At 45.2% G+C, this 12554-nt stretch overlaps 1 protein-coding gene across 2 annotated transcripts in view; it reads left to right on the top strand.

The window, feature by feature from the left end:
• The window catches only part of RICTOR (RPTOR independent companion of MTOR complex 2), a 1569237-nt gene that overhangs the window by 642008 nt on the left and 914675 nt on the right, over positions 1 to 12554 (top strand). The gene's annotated exons all lie outside the window — the stretch shown is intronic.

Raw genomic sequence — 12554 nt, 5'->3', positions numbered from 1 at the left:
AGTAGGGTTCTGTACTTCAGCTTTGAGTTAGATGGTGTAAAAATAGGAAGCAGGGAGTAATATAAATATTGTAAGTGATGAAGTGAAGGAATAAAAGACTGCACTGGGGTGTGTTGAATTTGAGAACATGGCCTGGGTTAGGTAATTTATTATTTTGGGTGCGGTTTAAGCGTGTGTTTTAATTAGAAGGCCTTGACGCAGCTTCCTTCGATGTATGTGCACACTTGAGTTTTATTCACACGTAATCCTGCAAGCAACACAAGCATTCAAAAAATACTGTTTGCATGTGTTGTATGCCCAAATGTTTGTTATATGAGAGCCAAACCTACTGGCAATGCCAATTCTGGGAAAAAATGCAAGGTAAAACACATTGTTATGTACTACGACATAGCTAGAACTATCAAAATGCGAGACCTATTGCATTGCAAATGCTTGTGTGTTTACCATCCTCCCCACCCTTCTCTTGGACCGTAGAAGAATCTTTTTTCTTCTGGTCACCTCCACCACCGTTGTTTTTGTGCTTATCCATGGAGTGGACCCATTTGTCTGCCTTCTTTCCCAATTCTTGGGGAGAGGTCAGATCAGAGTACACCAGGTACTGGTGCAGCAGCTGATTTGGACAGTTATTAAGGATGTGCTCCCTCATCGATAAATTGTACAATCCCTCATAGTCATGCACATTACTTCAATGAAGCCAGCCTTCCAGAGCCTTAATAGCGCTCTGTACTGCAAAGTCAACCCAGTTTTAGGGTGTATGCCTTGTGTGTGTCCCTAAACGTGATCCTGTATTGATCAGTGATTAAACCAAATCCATCTATGAGGGCACACTTCAAGACTGTAATGTGGTCAGAATCTTCCTCCCTGACAGTGAGGAGGTTGTCTCTACCGTTGCTAGCTAAGGAAAGCCACAGGATAGCTGCGCTCTGCCTTTGAGGGACCTTCTGTACTTTACAGGCCCTCTCCAAGGCAGTGATCCATTTATGGAGATCATCCCCTTTCTGTTAAGGAAGAACTATCATGCTCAGGTTCCTAGTATCAACCAATTGATCCCTGACCCTATGTTCACTAGTGCTGCCACCATGGGACCCTAGTCCCAAATTCTTCCCAACCTTCTGGACTTCCAGGGTCTCCTTACCAAGGACCAACGTCTCCTTACCAAGGGCCAACTGCTCCTTTTGAGCCTGAGCCTAGCTCTCTCAAGTTTGAGCAGTTGGGATTCCTTCTCTAAGGAGTTCACCCTCTTGCTAGAGATGTAGGTACCTATGGAAGGGTTAGAGGCATTGGGATGGACATAGGACCTAGACCTCCCATGAACTCTTTTCACCCTCCCAGGGGGAACAAAGGGGGGCCTACCTCTGGGTCCTCTGACCCATTCCCTGGGAGATCAGAGTTTACTAGTGTGGGGTCTTCAGACTCCTCCTTGTCATGTTCAGGATTGAGGTCAATGTGGTGAGCCACTCCTGACCCTTCTCCTTGAGCCTACCCCAACCCAGAGTTATCCCGCTCTTCTGGCCTTCCAGGATTCTGGTGGTCATCCTGCAGGAGCATCTCTGAGTTGCTCTTTGTGAGGGTTACTACCTGTCATTAACTTCCTGGAACGTAAGACCACTGTATCTAGAGGGTGGGGACCCCCTGGCTTCTCCAACTAAAGACTTGGTAAACTAGGTGTAGTAAGATGTTGCAGCTACCTACCCTAGTGAAAACTAAACTTCCAAAGATTGGAGAAAGGGTTGTGCTAGACCCTTGACAAACAATCCTAAAAGTTCAGTAGAACTTATTACTTACAAAAAGTATTTTATATGTGCCTTAGCTAGTGATGGTTTTCATCTAACCACTCCTAGACTAGCTATGCAGGCTTAAATCCCATCGCTGCCATCAATGTAGGAGGCTGGTTTAGTATATGGTGTTCATACCTATTTAAGTGAAGCACCTTGCACTAATCCAGGCAACCCCTATGGTGATTTTAGCGGTTTATACAACCATAGAAAACTCCCTAAAAGGTAGCTGTGGAGAGCAGCCTTCAGGCTTATCTTAAAGGAGTATTAAGTCGCTTGTTTTACCAGATCTAATCATGTAGTTTAGGTTAAACGAAAAATAACCACACAGTGTATATATAAAAATGTGTCCATTTTTTGCTCAACCCTTACTAACACATTTGTAGGTCTCCTACCCGGAGATATCAACACAAATGCACACCAATACTTTAAATGCAGATAGGTATGTAAGCGCAATACACAGAGGTCTCCAGTGGGAGACCAAACCATATCCTAAAAAAGTGGAAAGCAAGCTGTGACCAAAGTCAGGACTTGGGCCAGGAGACTTCAAGGAGCTAGGTACATAAGGAACCACCCAAGGTAAGTACCCAGGAACCCCACGGAGCCTGTGTGCATAGTGAAAACACAGCGGCATACATAGCAGATGTCAACGGGAAAGTCGCGGTTGCAGTTTTGTAGAAGGACCTTTCCCAATTGACCTTGAAGAAACCCTGTGGAAGACAGAAGGTTGGATAGTCACCCCACCCGTGGCTGCCGTTTTGGAAGTCAACAACACAAGCATGTCACCATCATGTGCAGTATATTCCTGTTGTCATACTGTTAAGAAATATATTATGTGCTGACTCTCACTTTTGAGACCACCTGTCCTTGTAGGTGTTTTTCACTGTGCCTATTCTTTGTTCTACCCCGCATCACACCTCCTCAAATCATACGTGTACTTGTTGATAGATTAACATGTTGCCTCAGTTACTATTACCTTTCAGTCCAATCCTTTCTTTGGTATCCTCGCCCACCAACCTCCCATTTTTCCGTCTTCCTCCTTTGTATCCCTCTCGTTAAATTTTCAGCCCATGGCCCTTACTTATTTTGCAACTTCTCATGGCCAGCGTATTATGCTCTCCACCTGCTCTCCATGTTCAGTTTTTATGAACCCTGTGTTATTATACAGCACATTCAACTTTCTGCCCCTTTACCCTCGATCAGTCGTGGTGATTAAAGGGACCCTAGCGTTTATTACGTGCCTCCATTTAATTGTGGAACTATCCCTAGTGCATCATCAATTGCACTCACTGTGTAACTTCTTTTCCTCCTTAGTATACCCTTTACCAGTTCTTCATGTTTTGTTTTTGAAGAACCCTGTGTTGTTGATACAGCACATTCACCATTTCTGCCTTCGTGGTGTTTTGTGTTTTTAACATTTACGGGCATCCCTTTACTTCCGGTTCAACGAGTCTGATACTTGTTCAAGAACATAAGCCGCGCTCTAGTCTTTTTAGGTCTTGCGTGGGCGGGGCAGAGAGGCTGCAATGCAAAGAGATTTTGTTACAAAAAGGGTGCTTTAAGCCCGCCCCTCGTTTCCGTTGGGTAGCGTCAGCGTCTATTGTAAACGCTGGCTTCCCAATGGAAAGGAGTGTTTTTGGGTGTCACCCTGTCTGTTTTTTGAACAGCCCCTCCGGACAGCGTGGCCTGCTTTCCGGCTTGTCATGAAGACTTTTCTTATTAGCTTGTTTATTTAGCAAGCTGATAAGAAAAGTCTTCACGAGCCGGGCGGCGAACAGGCATTCCGAGGGTGCCTATTCAGAGAACTTCCCCCTCCTCGCATGTCAAGGGAAGGCACACTCTGTTTCCCTTCCCCTTGTTCCCCCATCCCACTTTCGAGTCGGGAAGTCAGAGGATTGCTGCCAAGATCGTTCGCCTGATTTCTCTTTTATGAAGTAAAAGCAAAGGCGGAACGAAGCCTCTGAATATGGAGCTGAAAAAACAGCTGAGTAACAGAGCGCTGTCTTAATTTCTGTGTGTATCAAGTCAAGGTTGTGTTTTCATCCTGTTAATGTCACAACACTATTTCTGAAAAAAGTTCAAAAGAGACTGGAATTGGCAGCCATACTCCTCCATCCTTGCAGATAAAAATTCAAGAACCCACCCTGCAGATATAATTAATTGTCTGGCCAGTCAGCATCCCACTGAGAAGAAATGCTTTTGCTCCTCCTCAAGCAGACGTGTTTATTTTTTAATCAATTCAGTAACGCATTTGTGTAATGTCACAGGCCACGGCAGTTGACGTGATGTAACCTCAACGCACACTGTATTCTGTAAAAAAAAAAAAAAGATTTGCACACAGAAGAAGAAATGTTGGTGTAAAAGCAGCTGCCGACTTTGGAACTGGGTTCGAGTTTCAACATTGGCTTGATAAATTTACTTGTTATAACCTGTATAAATACTTTAAAAGTGTTTTGAAACTGTTTTAATGTCTGTTTTACCACTCTTCAATTATGTATCTGTTGACCACAGTTGAGGTGTAAACCAAATTTAAAATTAATTCTGTGTCGGCTCTCAACATCCTGTTATTCTAGGCAAATCACTTCATGTCCTAGTGCCTAAAAAGAAATCAAAATAGTATGTCCTTTTGTAACATAACTGGTGCTCATGTAAAGTGCTCCTAACACCTTCGGTTCGAGTTTGCACTATAAACTACAACAACAACAAAAACATAATACCTAATGGACATGTGTAAATTATGCAATCCGCTTCTTCTCAGAAACTGGTTCCTCCAGTTTAAGGTGGCAGACTGCCTATCAAATTGTTTGATCATTTTTTTTTACATATTGCCACAAAGACATCATTAGTCTCGCGCCTGTTGCGTAACATGCAGGGTACCTTCATATTATCAACACATATTTTGATGTCCGTGCTGTAGGAGCAAGGATTGGCTTATGCAATAACTACCACAGTGTGATCTCTATCAATTCCAGTGGCGGGAAGTCGTTTCAACAAATAAACGCTCTCCCCCCAGCTCTGCACAGATTACCTGCTTTCATCTCCGGGGAATACAACAGGAAAACATAGTCTGCGGCAAAGGGGCGGTTCCGTGACATCACCTCACAAGTACCCGGTACTCCCGACAGCATGAAAGCGGGCTTTAATGCTTCACAGGGGATTCTTTAAAGGGCGACGTGATATACTGCGGGGCTCGGCTTTCCGAGGTCACACACTCCTCAACCACCAGAGTCAGGCTAACTTTGTACCTCAGTTCGGCCCACCTTTCCCTCCTCGACACTTGGAAAAGTCATTCCGTCAGAGGACACATGTATTTCTTAAAAAGGCACATCTTATCTGAAGGAACCTACGTGTCCCCTCTTTATCACCCAGGCATACCCGATGCCAGAAAACTTCCTAATTGCCTCAAATTGTAAAGCGCTCTGATATCCTTCGGGATCAAGTTTGCGCTATATAAAACTTTATAAATAAATACCCTAGAAACAATGCCAGCTAAAATATTAATTTGGGGTAAAGGGTTGCCATTTGAAGTAAGTTTTCTTGCTCGACTTCCAGCGGTTTACCTTTCAAACCAGTAAGTGTTTTGGGAATTATGATACTCTGCTGGGAACAAGCCTATTGATTTATGGCATGCGAAGTCCACATTCCTCTGAGTGTTAGGGTCTGGTTACAAAACATTTTTGACTGGAGCCATTTCATGTCCTTGGTGGTAAGTTAAGGTGGTGCTTGCTCCAAACATTTTACCACTGTACTATTAAAACACTATTCTGGGGGTGATCATTTGTGCATATTTGTGATGTTATCTGTTGTATTTTATGCTGCTGTGTTTTTATGCTGCATTATTGCAATGTGATTTTATTGAACTGTGGTAGCTGTGTTCTGTTTTGTTGTGGTGTGCCATGTTATGTTCTAAATGCTTTTTTGTGTTGCTTTGTGTAAAGTGTTGTGTTATCTTCTCATGTTTACTTTCAATGTGTCCGAAATGCTGCTGGATTTCCAGCACGGAGCAACACAGGCACAAGTCAGCCTAAAACTATGGCAGCGAGTGTGGGCATCATTTAGAGCTTGGTGAATGCGGGACTTGCGCCAAACAGCGGTGGATGTCCCATTCGCCCTATTTCGAGTTCATAGACATCAATACAATGTTAATTGGGTGGACAGGACATCAGTGCTTAATTTGAGCCGGTGGTTGCCTGTGGGGCCCATCAGCACTTATTTTTGGGGACCCACACTTATTTTTCCACATCAGGTATTTACAGAGAGAAAGAAAAACACACATATCGGAAAGACGGAGGAAGAGAAAGATGACAAAATCATCACAAAGGGAGAAATCAGGATTCTGCAAAAGTGAGAAAAAGAGCCAGAAAGTGTCTGGAAGTGGATAACAGAGCCATTAGGTGGATTTAAAACTAAACAACCTTGGTATTCGGCATACCAAATTTTAATTGCACTGGCTGCAAACTTGTGAGTAGAACTTTGATAACTGACAGTCTTTATTTTAGAAATTAAGCTCTATGGACATCCCGCACTTTTTTGGCAAATGTCTGGTGTCCACCAAACTTCAAATGATGCCATCAGTCTAAGCTTAGCGCCCCAGTGCCTAATTTGAGCTGGTGGTTGCCACACTGGCACTTAATCACCAGCGCTTTTCATGAACACCAGTTAAGGATACATTAATTTATGGTAGGCACTGGGAGATCAAGCGATTTGCCCAGAATCACAGGATGTTGAGCCGACTTTGCGCCTTGAACCTGGTTTCCAGCTCCGAAGCTGGCTGCTCTGGCCATTACGCCACATCGTCTTCCCACTTTCATGGTTAGTAGTTGGTTCTGTTCTTGGTGACTCTAACATTAGAAATGAGCTGGTGCAAGCTGCCACCTGACGAGAGCCCGGGCACTTATTTTTCTACAAATTAACCACTGCAGTGCTCGCTTTATGTGATGGTACCCTCAGACTCCGCGCCTCTGCTTAAAGGAAGAGGTTTGCACTCAGCTATGGCTGCCCATCTAAGCTGGAAAGAATGCTGGAATCTGATCCAGAGGCACTCACTGTGGGGAGCACTGTGAATGTTCACAGCAGTGGTGACAGAAAGGAAAAGTGAAATACCACAATAAATCAAGTTATATGTGTGTCTTTTATGTATTTTTAGGTCTTGCGTGGCCATGGCAGCACACATAAATAAAAGCATTGTCATTTAGAATGCCAATAGCTCAATATCTTGCCAGTGCAAGACCTATTGCATTGCAAATGCTTGTTATTTTTCTGCCCGGATATCTTAGTATAAAGGGCACTTCCGGCTTTTACGCTCTGTCCTCACCCGGAAGAGAGACGAGTCGGTGCCGGCAGTCCTCATGAATTATTTCTACGCTGAAGGTAAATTTTGCTCCCGTAGTTTATAGGTGACACTGTCCACTGTCCTACTTTTACTTTCGCCGTTTTCCAACCCACTCACAGTGCAGGTCCCATTTTTCCACAGATCCTGTAGACCGGCTGACTCGCCCGTTTACTAGCTGCTGGCACTACCTGTGGGATCGCCACCACCCTGGTAAGATTGCCATCGCGCGCTTACCTTTTAACACTTTCAGCACTCTGAATGTGCGCGCCTGGAAACTAATTTAGATTTTCCATTTCAGGAGGTTCCTTATTCAATCCACACAGAGGTTTTCCTTGAATTCAAGGTAGGCCTCAACCATTGCACCTGGCCTTTAGTTTTCTCTCCAGTCCGGTCCTTTAACAATTTTGCTCCCTTACTATTTACTGATCATTGGAGACGTTTACCCACAGACTCGCGGTCATTCAGTCATTCATTCCTGGGATCGCCGCAAGACGGTAAGATCCTGCTCTAACCCCCCTAGCCTCCTCCCCCTATATTTGTCTCCTTGCACTATTGTGCCACGGTTGTTTTTCCTTGGTCACATTTAGCTTCTTGTATTTCTAGGAGCTCCCCTTACATTATCCTGGATCTAATCATCATTTTCTTTAACCAGACCAGCCGGGTTGGAATAATTACCGGCAGAGCAGTGAGGAGTTTTCCTTTTAATCTTTTCTCGTTGTTTTTTCATTTTTGTCCGCTTTTTTTTCTTCTTACTCTACCTTCTTTTGTTTTCAGATTTCTCAACAACTTCTACATATCTTTTACAGGTAGCCTGTCTTTCTCATTATGTCCATTTGTACTCATTCCGCCCATTTTACCTTATTCTCCTTCTGTTCCCCAGCCCCGGTAAACATTCTTACAGTTTACTATTTACAGTCACCACCCTTTGACCCTTTTCCCTTCAGACGGCGATATACTTACCTGTTCCGCAAGCCCCTTTATACCCAATTGTGGTCTTCATTATGGCCAGACCGATCACCATTTTATTTGTGTACTGTATACTGTGATCCAATGTTTTTGTTTGTTACAGGTACTGCTTGCTGTATTTCACTTTCTTAGGTTAGATGTCATTTACGTGCCTGTAATGCTTTATTACCATGTTTCCCTCCTCACCACAATACATTTTTTAGGTCTCGCCTGAGACTGCGCATGCGTTGTCTCTGAGACATTTAGTAAGTGGCTTTTAAAAGTGCCACCAGAGGCTTTTGCTGGCAGACAGCTTGCATTCACGAGCTTGTGCACGTGCACCGCTGCCATCTGTGTTTGAATTGCTGTAATCAGGCTCCTTTGCTTGCACTACCCCCCTTCCTCCTCCCCCCCCCTCCCTCCTGGTCAGATTCATTTGCGTCTTCTAGCTGTGAATCTTGGTCCTCTGCTCGCACTGCTGCCCCCTCCGTTCTCCCCCTCCCTCTTCATCAGTTTAATTTGTGTCTTCTATCACTGTGAATGCTCCTGCTTCCACCAGGCACACATACCATCAGTTGTCAGTGCACGCTTTCACAAGGCACACACACCACCAGCCGTCAGTGCACGCTACCACCAGGCACACACCACCTGCCGTCAGTGCACTCTTTCACCAGGCACACACACCACCAGCCGTCAGTGCACGCTTTCACCGGGCACACACCACCAGCCGTCAGTGCTCGCTTTTACCAGGCACACACACCACCAGCTGTCAGTGCACACTTTCACCAGGTGCACACACCACCAGCCGTCAGTGAAGCAGGCAGGCTCGTCTCAGAGTTTCTTGGTAAATATGTGTTCGATGCCTGGAAGGGAGTGGGTCGAGTTTCCTTAAACCATGCTAAGTATGCAGGTGCAGTGCATGAACTCCTGCGTGAGAAGAGTCATGCTGCCTGGGGCTCACTCACTCCACTGCTTCCTACAACCAGAATGGAAACAACATTCAGACCAATGAAAACAAGTTCATTTGATGCAAAGAACTGTTAACAAAAACCATGTCCAGCTATTGTAGATCTGGCAACTTATACAAAACAGCAGCAAAAAACAAACAAGCATTGACATAGCCAATAAGTCTCGCTTTTTGGACCCTATAAGTATTTAGTTATGCAACAGAATATCCTTTGTGCAACAACACCAACTGTTGCATGGCTAAACACTTATAAGGTCCCAAATGCGAGACCTATTGGATATGCTAATGCTTGTGCTGTTTGTTGTTTTGTTTTTTGAAGGCAACATTATTTGCCTCCACACTACTCTTATAGGGTTTACAAGTGTACCGGGTTTTTTTGTTCACAAGAAAATGCTGTTTTATCCCAAGTGGGTGTTTTTTCAAGTCCACTGGTATCCACTTTGGTATCCTTCCCAGCCCTGAAGAAGTCACAGGATACTTCCCATTGTGACGAAACACGTGTTGGCTGGTTGTCCTTTGTCCTTTTGCTATTGAGATTAAAATAATAAACATTGACTATTCGAGTGGACTTTAATAACCACTCTAGAAATGCTCAAATCATCAACAAACATTGTTTTTATTGTACAAACGTGTGCCCAGGACTTGGCTTTTTACCCCATCGGTGGATACCCCAAGAACCAGGATACTTAAACCAGGGAAGCTGGGTGCATAGGTGCGCAGTGATGTCAGAAACCGCCGTAGACCACAATGGAGAACATCAGAAAAGAAACTGCTTTAGAAGACTGTCCTGTGTAATCCAAGGGTGGATTCTTGAAGAGGAGAACCTGCAAGCAGAGGGGACAAAGTCTATGCCACTCGTAGGTGACCAGGAGGCACGGAAGTGCAATGCCCACTGATGTCTGAAGATTCAGGAGTGTTGACTGTGATCTCGCTGCTGCAGCTGTGAGGACCAGGTGACACAAAGGAAGATCAGAAGTTGTGCACGAGCTGTCCCGCATCGGAAGTCGAGAACCAGGGGGGGGTCGGTGTCTGTCAGGAGTACCAACAAGTCTTGGCGGCCGCAAGAGGCATGGAAAGTGAAAAAGGAGCAACAATGGGACCAGCAAGGTCCAAGGGGCTCCGCACAAGCAGGAGAGTCAGAGCACGGCCCCAGCAATCTGGGGAGCCCACTGAAGCAGCAATAGACCCTAAAGAGGACCCACAGGCTGAAGGCACAGGAATTGCAAGAGGACCTCAAGCAGTTCACCAAGAAGGAAGGCCCACGGTGCAGAGGATGCAGCGAAAACGATGTACTTGGCAGGAAAACATACTGGATGCTGGATCTTCTTGTAGCACGAATATCTCTGGAGTGCAAGCCAACAAGCCTTGCCATCTGCACAGGGGTTGGGTCACAGCAGTTCTCATGAGGGATACTAGCCTCACAGGTGCTGAGGACAAGCGAGACCTCAAGGGAGTTGCAGAACCACCACCTTTATTGCTGAGCCTTTCAAAGTCTGTGGGATGTCAGGAGCAGCAGACCGGTCAGTTGCGTTATGGTGCCTGCAAATGCTAGTGAGTGACTTCTTCACTCCAAGGGATATTACTTCAGGTGTTCTTGATGCCCACAGGTCTGTCGAAGGTCCCAGAAGAAACACAGACGACGAAGAAGACTTGCAGAACAGCGAGACCAGGAGTAGCAGGACTCCTCCGTGATCTGGTCTTGGTTCCAAGTGAAGTCCAAGTGTCCAGATGTTCAGCAGCAAGAGGGCAAAATCGTTTCTGTGGTCAGCAGCAGCACTAGCTTGCTGGCAGACCCTGGAAGGCTGTTACCGGGAGTACTCTGGGCTTCCTGGATGAGCTCCCCAGTGCATGGAATCCTACCTCCAACACCGGTAATGGTGTTGGGGTATGATTCCAACAAGTTTGATACCAAACATGGCCAAGTTTGGCACAGTCACTATATAGTTAGCCATCACGTAATGATGGATGGCCACTATATGTATTGAAATGGCTGGCTGCACCTACCAAGCCTTGAGAATCAACGCCAGGGTTTGTAGGGGTGTCCTGGTCATGCCGGGGCACCCACACATTATAACCCAGCACCCTGCCTTCAGTATTGAAAGTCCTGCCTTAGGGGTGACTTATAGGTTTTAAGTGTCCTCAGATATAAGAAAATGTATATCTGTCGTACGTGGTACTAGAACCAACTTATACAGACTGCACGGCATGCATGTAGTCACAGTTTGAGTAGTCCCTCATGGGTGGCACAATACATGCTGCTGCCCATGGCAGACCCCTGCTGTACATATGCCCTGGGTACTTCAGTACCATATACTCTAGGACTTATAGGGGTACACCAGTAGCCAATTGTGGAGGTACAGATGTACTTACCATGTTAATTTAGGGAGGAAGCACAGTGGCTGGGGTCCTGATTAGCAGGGTTCCAGTCAGACTAGTCAAAAAACATACTGACACCAGCAAAAGTTGGGGTAATCATGAAAGCAGATCATTCTTGCCTACATTAAGTACTTCATGGAGGCCTCACATGGACTATCTCATCCCAATGCCTCCTGCTACTGTGTTGAATCTTAATATAGTTCTCATGAGCCTCCCCCCTCCCCCCACCCACTTCTCATTCGAACCAGTACATACTGGCCCACTACAATTCCTTTCCCGGAAGGTGGCTTTCCTTGTAACCTTCACTTTTCTCCGGCGAGTCAGTGATATGTATGCTATTACTTTGGAAAAGTCTTTCTTCCAAATCAATCATGATAGTGATTCTCCGAACCAATACTAAATTCCCTCCGAAGGTAATCCCCAGTTTTCACCTTAATCAGGCAGTCAAGCTCCTAGTGTTCTCTCCACACCAAAAACTGTAATAGAACATGCTCTGTACACTTCAGATGTCAAGAGAGCGCTAATGTAGTATATTGACAGGACAAAACCCTTCCGTAAGACACAACAGCTATTTGTGTCCCACTCCATGCCAAACAAGGAGCATGCTATGTCCAAGGCAGGTGTTGAATGATGGCTGGTCAAGTGCATACAGACTTAAAGCTAAAAGAACCCTGGCCAACCCTCCCCACCCACCAGACCTCATTCCACTCAAAGGAAGGGGTATCTATTTCTTTCTTAGGTAATATACCATTGGCTGACATCTGTAAAACAGATGTGTGTTCCAGCCCTTATACCTTTCCCAAACACTACTGTATAAATTTCCTAGCCAGACAGCAAGCTAATGTTGGTCACTTTGTCCTACACCTTTCTAGTCTTCGGCAACATCCTCAGGCTAAGCCAACTCTTTTAGGAAGACTGCTTTACAGTCTGTGCACAGCATGCATATTTACAGCAACACATGCCAGTAACGCAAATTATTACTTACCCTGTAAGAATCTGTGCGTGGCATGTAGTGCTGTAGATTCACATGCGCTCACCCTCCTATCCGGTCTCCTTTTGTCATTGCAGATATTCTTTCCTTTTGTTTTCATATATACTTTGCTTTGCGTGGTCATCTTTACTGTGTCTCTGTTCCTTCTCGAGTCACACCCTCCGTGCA

This window comes from Lissotriton vulgaris, chromosome 3_1, assembly GCF_964263255.1.
Source record: "Lissotriton vulgaris chromosome 3_1, aLisVul1.2, whole genome shotgun sequence".
In the NCBI taxonomy this organism is placed as follows: Eukaryota; Metazoa; Chordata; class Amphibia; order Caudata; family Salamandridae; genus Lissotriton; species Lissotriton vulgaris.
Note: the sequence above shows the minus strand (reverse complement) of the source record. Positions and strands in the feature narration are given on the sequence as shown.